Raw genomic sequence first — 8,973 nt, 5'->3', positions numbered from 1 at the left:
CATTACAAAGAAAATGAGAACAAGCGGCCAAGTATGGTGGCTCACACCTATAATCCCAACACTTTGGGAGGCTGAGGCGTGTAGATCACCTGAGGTCAGGAGTTCTAGACCAGCCTAGCTAACATGGTGAAACCCTGTCTCTACTAATAACACAAAAAATTAGCCAGGCATGGTGGTGCACTCCTGTAATCCCAGCTACTCGAGAGGCTGAGGCAGGAGAATCCCTTGAACCTGGGAGTCGGAGGTTGCAGTGAGCTGAGATCCTGCCATTGCACTCAAGCCTGGGCAACAAGAGTGAAACTCCATAAAAGAAAGAAAGGAAGGGAGGGAGGGAGGGAGGGAGGGAGGGACAAGAAAGAGCAAAATGCAGGTGGTAGCAAAACATAAATGATTCCAAACTTCAGACAGTGAAGCAAATGCTCTTCCTTCTTGGATTGCTTCTCTTGACCCCACCCACGTGCTCCCTGCCCTTCCCTCCCAATGGGAACTTGGGATGACCTGTGCAGCGTTGGGGAGGAAAGGTAGGTGAGGAGGGATGGGACCTGGGCTGACCAGCTAGCTGTTCTGAGCTGCCATGGGGTCTGTCCGAAATTTATAAACATTATGTGTTAGCCTGGTATCTCTGTGCCTCAGTTTCTTCTTCTGCAAAACGGGGAGCTCATTTCCCCCACATAGGTTGTTGTGAGGCTTAAAGAGCTACTATATATGTTAAGCATTCATAACAGTGCCTGTTGTATGATAAACATACATGTGTTAGGCTGTTCTTGAACTGCTATAAAGAAATACCTGAGACTGGGTAATTTATAAGAAAAGAGGTTTGATTGGCTCATGGTTCTGCAGGCTTTCCAGGAAGCACAGCTCCAGCATCTGCTTCTGGGGGACCTCAGGAAGCTTTTACAAATGGTGGAAGGTGAAGCGGGAGCAGGCACTTCACATGGCCAGAGCAGGAGCAAGAGAGTGTGGGAGGGGAGGGGCCACACACTTTTTAAACGACCAGATCTCATGAGAATCCATTGACCATCGTGAGGACAGCACTAAACCATTCATGAGGGATCTGCCCTCATGAGCCAAACACCTCCCACCAGGCCCCACCTCCAGCCCTGGGGATTGCAATTCAGTGTGAGATTTGGCAGGAACAAATATCCAAATTATGTCAACATGAAAATAACCCGAAAAAGAAGAACTTTGTTTCCTAAGTGGGCAAGAAAAAGCACTGACAAGAATTATATTTAGAAAAGGAAGCAGATGTCAGCAAAACAACAGTGTCCCAAGAATAAATACTCAGGGCCAATTAAGAAAAGCAAATGTTTGACTTCTCTGAGCCCTACTTTATATTTCAGCCGTTTTAATGAGTTTTGAATTCTGTGTAATCAGATTAGTTACCGGGAATTTTAAAGCGTAACTCCTTTAGAATTCGATAACACTATAATCTCTGTGTTATCAGCTTCCCCAGTGAAGATTCAGGGCTCATCTTTGCCTGTTTGTTCACTTGGCATTTCCCTGCTTTTATTTTTTCATGCCATTGAACAGAAATCTACACCCATGTTTAACTTGTGAGGAAAGAAATAACAGTTTATATCTTTCAGCAGCAGGTGGGGACCTTGTTGTTGAATTTAGACAGTAAGTCTTACGTTGCCAGCAGCGAGAGAGAATAAAGTAATTCAGATTTTCCCTCCGCCCCACATCCATGCTCAGTTGGAATTAAAGTCTTTGAACTAATGTTAAATCAAGAGCTAATTCTAATGCAAATGCTGTGTGTGTGTGTGTGTGTGTGTGTGTGTGTGTGTGTGTGTGTGTAGAGGGACAATAGCTCCAAATGGCCCCTAATCTTTTCCTATGACTTGAGCTAAAGTTTCCTGGCTCAAGTCACAGCCACCAAATACCCCAAGACAGCTACTGAGTAGAATTTTATCTTTTCTGTTCAAACAAATTGGAAGCTCTCAAATTGAATTAATAAATGATACAACAACTGAGAGAATATATCATTTTCCACACTTAAAATGTGGGTTATAAATGCAAACTTTAGGTTGTTCCCTTCTTACTTAGGTGGACAGGATAAGTCACTACTACTAAATGGTAACCATTTGTGCTTCCCAATGTCAGTTACTACAATGGATTTACTAAGAAAAATCTATGAAGTTGAAATGACAAGCTTTTCAGTAAATACTGAGTGATTTGTGATTTTTAAAAACATGTCAGTATGGCTCTTGGACTAGTTTTAGCAGGGGCATATTTGTTTAAAAAGGAATAGATCACCACAACAAACTAAAGAAAAAAAATACTTAAAATGAAGAAATTGATGTAACAAAGAATTTACAGGTAGTTTTATCTTTCTTTTCTTTTCTTTTTCTTTTTTTTGAGATGGAGTCTCACTCTGTCGCCCAGGCTAGAGTGCCGTGGTGTGATCTCAGCTCACCGCAACCTCTGCCTCCCAGGATCAAGCAATTCTCCTGCCTCAGCCTCCCGAGTAGCTGGTATTACAGGCACCTTCCACCGTGCCCAGCTAATTTTTAGTAGAGACGGGGTTTTGCCATGTTGGCCAAGCTGGTCTCGAACTTCTGACCTCAGGTGATATGATCATGACTTTTAAGCCTGTCAGTTTCATCTTTAATACTAATGTGACTCATGGAACATTTTGAGTATCAGATTGGTTTTTAATTAGAATGCCAGTCCCATTTCCTAAATCATATAAGCCTGTTCAGAATAGAACAACAGATCTAAAATTTGAGTGTATTTTCCATAAAGAATACAGAGAAGGCCGGGTGCGGTGACTCATGCCTGTAATCCCGGCACTTTGGGAAGCCAAGGCAGGTGGATCACAAGGTCAGGAGTTTGAGACCAGCCTGGTCAATATGGTGAAACTTCATCTCTACTAAAAATACAAAAATTAGCCAGGCATGGTGGCGGGTGCCTGTAGTCCCCAGCTACTCGCGAGGCTGAGGCAGGAGAATCGCTTGAACTCAGGAGGTGAAGGGTGCAGTGAGCCAAGATTGCACCACTGCACTCCAGCCTGGGTGCCAGAACGAGACTCAGTCTCAAAAGAAAAAAAAAAGAAAAGAAAAGAAACATTCGGAAGAGCAGGTTTCATTATTTCCTTATTTCCTCATCAAAGAGAGAAAACTGGAGTCAGAACGGAATGATTAAATGAATTAATTTTTTTCTGATAGTTATAGAATATCCCCTGATTACAGTCCACTAGTTTTTCTTTTGAATAGTGTTACCTACTTACATGAACTTTGGGGTTTATTTATTTATTTATTTACTTCAGATGGAGTCTTGCTCTGCCACCCGGGCTGGAGCATAGTGGCGCGATCTCGGTTGGCTGCCACCTTCACCTCCCGGGTTCAAGTGATTCTCCTGCCTTAGCTTCCTGAGTAGCTGGGATTACAGGCGCCCACCACGCTTGGCTGATTTTTGTATTTTTAGTAGAGATGGGGTTTCACCATGGGGTTTATTTTTGTTTTGGCAATGATCAAGTGTTAGGATCACTTTACATTTGGCTATAACTTTTGCTCCCCCTACTGGTGTTCTCTTCAAATTGCAGGTTTCCACTATGGTTCACGGAATTGTGAGTTACCAACAGATCTGAAAAAACGAAGCAGGAAAATATGTATCACATACAGCAAGAGTAAACATTGTTTGGTGCAACTTTGTTTCAGTTATGTATCTATGAATGCACAATCAAGAGCACCTTTCAGTCAGAAACCTTCAGTATCCAGGTAGCTGCAGTAAGCAGGGTGGAGACCAGGGTGTGCCCAGTGAGGCCGCAGGGTCCCCAGGAAACCCTTCCCAGTACATGAACAGTCCCAGTTTTAAGCAATGGGCGTGGAAAGTTGGGGAAAACGTATAAATCCAGATGGCAGCCCCGCCCCCATAGGCCTGAAACCAACACTGGTTTTTTTGTTTGTTTTGTTTTATTTTGTTTTTGAGACAGAGTTTTACTCTCGTTCCCCAGGCTGGAGTGCAATGGTGCGATCTTGGCTCACTGCAACCTCCGTCTCCTGGGTTCAAGCGATTCTCCTGCCTCAGCCTCCCAAGTAGTTGGAAGTAGAGGCATGTGCCACCACGCCAGGCTAATTGTTTTGTAGAGACTGGGTTTCGCCGTTGGCCAGGCTGGTTTCGAACTCCTGACCTCAGATGATCCACCCGCCTTGGCCTCCCAAAGTGCTAGGATTACAGGAGTGAGCCACCGTGCCCAGCCGCAACACTGTTTTTAGTGGTGAACAGATACAGCATAGATTAACTGATTTCCAGAGTTGCTACGGTCTTTTTTTCCCTCCTGATTATTGAGGTAGGCCATTATGGTTGGCAGTTTGCAATAATTGATTTGTGCATTACTCTAAGTAATTTGAGCATTACTCTAAGTGATGCAGTTCATATGTGCATTATTCTAAGTGATGCAACTTAAACTCATGCATCACTTAAACTCACTAAGTGCATTATAAGTGTGAGTGTCAACAGCTCATGTTTGATTTGGCCTGTGGATTCTCTATTGTGTTTTGTATTGAGATAGTGCTAGTTTAATTTTAACACAGTGAGTAATGTGCTCATATTTTCTTTTTTCTTATTCTTTTTCTTTTCTTTTCTTTTCTTTTTTGAGATGGAGTCTCGCTCTGTCACCCAGGCTGGAGTGCAGTGGCTCAATCTCTGCTCACTGTAAGCTCCACCTCCCGGGTTCACATCATTCTCCTGACTCAGCCTCCCAAGTAGCTGGGACTACAGGCACGCGCCACCATGCCTGGCTAATTTTTTGTGGTTTTTGTAGAGATGGGGTTTCCCCGTGTTCGCCAGGATGGTCTCGATCTCCTGACCTTGTGATCCACCCGCCTAGGCCTCCCAAAGTACTGGGATTACAGGCATGAGCCACCATGCCTGGCCATAATGTGATCATATTTTCTAAGAGTTCAGGAAATGAAAATGAGAAGGATTATAGTACCAAAGCTAGCATGATGTAAACATCATCACAAAAGAAAGTTAAATAGCTGTTATTTGAATGATGGATGGAAGGACACATGCAACTGGATAACGAAGGTAAATAAACAAGACAGTACATTCTGCATACTAGACAGAAAAGCATTTGGGATTAAGAGTGGTGAAGAAGGGAATGGGAAAGCATATATGAAGACTGAATCTCACAAGTCCAAGCTCAGACAGGCAAGTCCTTCTAAATCAATAACAAATTTCATCCCCTCCCAAAGACAGATACCGGTTGAAAATAGCAGCTGCTAAATTAGTTTGGGCAGAACAGGTGAATGACCATACGTTATCATTTCTTTGATTGCTTTTGAGACCCAATAAAATCACATTCAGGTGACTGATTCAGGTTTCAACTAAAATCTCCCGAGAGTCAACAAAAGGGATTTTTTTTTTTTTTTGGACAGAGTTTTGCTCTGTTACCAGGCTAGAGTGCAGCAGCATGATCATAGCTTACCACAGCCTTGATCCTGGGTTCAAGTGATCCTCCTGCCTTAGCCTCCCCAGAAGCTAGGACTATAGGTATGAGCCTCCATATTTGGCTCATTTTAAAATTTTTAGTAGAGACAGGGGTCTTGCTATGTTGCCCTGGCTAATCTTGAACTCCTGACCTTACGCAGTTCTTCTGCCTTGGCCTCTCAAAGTGGTGGACTTATAGGCATGAGCCACCACTCCCAGGCCAGAGGAAAATTTTGATAATGGATATATTGGCCCCTTACAGTGGAGAACAGCATCTGTCAGATATTACTACAGGGGTTTTCTACACTGTATCAAGCAGTACATCAAATTGCAGCAGCAGCAACAACAAAATGTTCTCCCTCGTTTGTAGGTACTTGGTTTGAAAAATGCAGTTTGAAATTATCTTCTTTATTTCTATGAAATTTTTCATAAAATGGAAGAAAACAAATGTTCCTATCTTATCCCAATAAATACGAACTGGACTTTGACTGTCTCTGCATATATTTGGCAGATAGTACATATAATTTTGGCAAACTCGATTCTGTTTATGAATTTCTTGACAGAATGCAAAGATCTTACCTGCGAAAAATCCTGCGTATCCTGTACACATAACACTGTTAAAAAGGGGTGTGATTTGGGAGGCCAAGGTGGGTGGATCACAAGGTCAAGCGATCAAGACCATCCTGGCCAACATGGCGAAACCCTGCCTCTACTAAAAATACAAAAATTAGGAGAATTACTTGAACCCGGGAGGCGGAGGTTGCAGTGAGCCGAGATCGCGCCACTGCACTCCAGCCTAGTGACAGAGTGAGACTGTCTCAACAACAACAACAACAAAAAAGGCAGGAGTGGTTGTGATTTGCTTACCGTGATACTGAGGGTTTTCACAATGAAGGTTTTGGTCATTTTTCAATGTTCTCAAAATGTGCAGAATTACTTAATGAAATTTGGACATTGTAAAAATGGAAGGAGACCGCTTCCTTAGATTGTGCCTACAAGACGGCTATCATTGTTGCCAGTCATATGTTAATAGAAGCAAAGGACCTGACTGACAAACAGCTGATCAATCAAAACAAGCCTGTGGCTACAAAGCGAGTGGGCACCCTTGGAGAGCTGAAAACAAATTCCTGCAAGTCTAAAAACCTGCTCTTGCTCCTAAGTAAATCCCAAGTATTCCATGCTCAAATACTTTTGTTGAGAGGATACTGAGCTTGATGTCCTCGTGGACTGGCACCAGGAATCAGTGTAATGGGGGTTGTACAAGAGCACCGCAGTAAGGCAAAGTGAATTTTCACACTAGAAAGTATTCAGTTTTATTACTATGTAAAAGACAAGACAGATGCCCTAAACACACTGCAAGTAGTTAGAGAATATTATCAGAAAAGGAAACAGAAGAAGTATTCTGTATCATGGGACAAAAAAAAAAAAAAAAAAAAAAAAAAACCACGTTATTTTAAATTAAATGTAGGTCATAAACTGTTTGGCCCAATTGTATTCATGTTCTGTTTTTAAAAAGTGTTCATTTTAAGAACACATAATAATAGTCTGCTAAATTTATGCAACAGAGAATTAAAATAAATTGCTATATCAGAGAATAGAAACATTATAAAATATTGTTATATTTTTCTCACATATTATTTGTTTAATCAGTACTAGTATTTGCTACTACTAAATGTCACTGATAATTTATCTTATTGTTCTTTTGCTTAAATAATCGCATTTATGTAACAGAAAACTAAACAATACAGAATAATATGTAATTTCAAATAAACTCCCATTTTTCATATTTTTATGTTAAAGTAAACACACGCATATATTTGTTTTATGTTACTTTATTTTCTGTCCTTTTTGTCGAGTTTGACTGTGTTCCAGGTTGGCTCTCTAAAACTGGGTCACCCTCTGATACAGTGTAATACAAACATGTCCTGGGCATATCAGGGAACTCATAGGAGCACTTAAAACCTTTTTTATGGCCAGGCGCAGTGGCTCACACCTGTGATCTCAGCACTTTGGGAGGCTGAGGTGGGCAGATCACAAGGTCAGGAGATTGAGAGCATCCTGGCTAACACGGTGAAACCTCATCTCTACTAAAAATACAAAAAAGTAGCCGGGCATGGTGGCTGAGGCAGGAGAATGGCGTGAACCCAGGAGGCGGAGCTTGCAGTGAGCTGAGATCGGGCCTCTGCACTCAGGTCTGGATGACAGAGTGAGACTCTGTCTCAAAAAAAAAAAACAAAAAAAAAAAACCTTTTTGATGAGTGGGAATTTGCCACGCAGGACAAGTAGGAAAAGGTATTTCATTTCAGTAAAGGGATAAGCATTTTCTTTTCTTTTCTCTTCTCTTTCTTTTCTCTTCTCTTTCTTTTCTCTTTCTTTCCCTCCCTCCCTCTCTCCCTCCCTCCCTCCCTCCCTCCCTCCCTCCCTTCCTTCCTTCCTTCCTTCCTTCTTTTCTTTCTTTTTTCTTTTTTTGAGACAGAGTGTTGCTCTGTTGCCCAGGTTGGAGTGCTGTGGCATGATCTTGGCTCACTGCAACCTCTGCCTTGGCTCGCTGCAACCTCCACCTCCTAGGCTCAGGCAATTCTGCCTCAGCCTCCCAAGTAGCTGGGATTACAGGTGACTGCCACCACACCTGGCTAATTTTTGTATTTTTTGTAGAGATAGGATTTCAGCATGTTGGTCAGGCTGGTCTTGAACTCCTAACCTCAGGTGATTTGCCTGCCTTGGCATCCCAAAGTGCTGGGATTACAGGTGTGAGCCCCTGCACCTGGCCAGGATAAGCATTTTCAAACAGGTAGATATATGAGAGTTGATAAACTGTATTGTAGCAGTTAAAATTGCTACTTGGCAATCATCCTGTTTCATACCATATATATACATGAACGTATTCTGCTAAAGGTCATATATAAACAAGAGGTACGTCCTGATGGTGAAAAACATTTATTACAAGGATGAGCTGGGAAACAGGAGGGAGCCCAAGCCTGGGTGCCGCCGTGTCGTCCCTCCCGTGTAGGGTTCCCCGCTTGTTGAATGAAGAATCTCCCTCCTTAGAATCTCTGCTACCACCTGTTAAATTAAGTTTAGCCTAAAGCTGCCTCCTTACATATTTTAAGTTCAGTCTAAAGGGTTCTCCGTACATGTCACCTAACTGGATATGTAAACAGATGGTAATCTACTCTTGTACCAATCACTGAATTTCGGCCAAAGGTTGCCAACTATTTGAACTGTGTTCAAATAAGGCAAACACTATGATGTAACAACCCAGCTGTTTCTGTACCCTGGGGGCTGCATAGTAAATGGAGTGGATAAAACAAACCCAAAGGTAGGAAAAGTTTGGATATGTTTGCTGAAGTCTAGATCAGAGAAGAGGTTCAAGGTAATGAGATTAGTAGCAGTGTGGCAAGCTGGTAGGTTCAACTTTGAACATGTTGAGGTGCCAGCAGGTCATCTGACTGAACACACCTAGGGAACATTGGTCTGATGCTTGGAGGAACAGACAGGACACCTAAGAAGAGTGTGGAGAGAGCCGGGCGTGGTGGCTCA

The sequence above is a fragment of the Macaca mulatta genome, chromosome 2 (assembly GCF_049350105.2).
Source record: "Macaca mulatta isolate MMU2019108-1 chromosome 2, T2T-MMU8v2.0, whole genome shotgun sequence".
Taxonomy (NCBI): Eukaryota; Metazoa; Chordata; class Mammalia; order Primates; family Cercopithecidae; genus Macaca; species Macaca mulatta.
The sequence above is the reverse complement of the archived record's forward strand: the minus strand, read 5'-3'. Positions refer to the sequence as shown.